Source organism: Oncorhynchus masou, chromosome 12 (genome assembly GCF_036934945.1).
Source record: "Oncorhynchus masou masou isolate Uvic2021 chromosome 12, UVic_Omas_1.1, whole genome shotgun sequence".
Lineage (NCBI taxonomy): Eukaryota > Metazoa > Chordata > Actinopteri > Salmoniformes > Salmonidae > Oncorhynchus > Oncorhynchus masou.
The window spans coordinates 71,133,953-71,134,454 of record NC_088223.1 but is presented as its reverse complement, the minus strand read 5'-3'; positions in this window follow the sequence as shown (position 1 = coordinate 71,134,454).

Genomic DNA, 502 nt, shown 5'->3' with positions numbered 1-502 from the left:
CTTGCTACATTGAAGACAACGTCATTGGGGGAAACAGCACACTACGCATGTGTGAACACTACCACATAAATAATCCGGAGTTTCCGCTAGTTACCACAGTCACAAATGGCTATATCCCAGATTATCCATTATATTGACAATATACTCTCGTGGCCGCTCTAACAACGAAAATGCATTTATTCAAAAATGGAAGGCAGTCGGTCGGAGGCAAGATCAAGTGGGATTATGAGGGCAGATACGCGTGTGAACAACACACACACTGACACACACAATGGTTTCCACTAGTTACCATAGCCACAAAATGAACATTTGCCTATAGTAAAAATTCCTGAAAACAAAAATGTACTTTTTTTATTTAAAGATTAGGGTTGGGCATAAGGTTAACCGTGTGGTTAGGTTTAAAATCACATTTTAAGAAGACACAATGTAGAAATAGGCGGGGTTTATGACTTTCTCAATTTTGCTAGGATGTCACGTGTCCTACTCGTATCAGTACACTCTT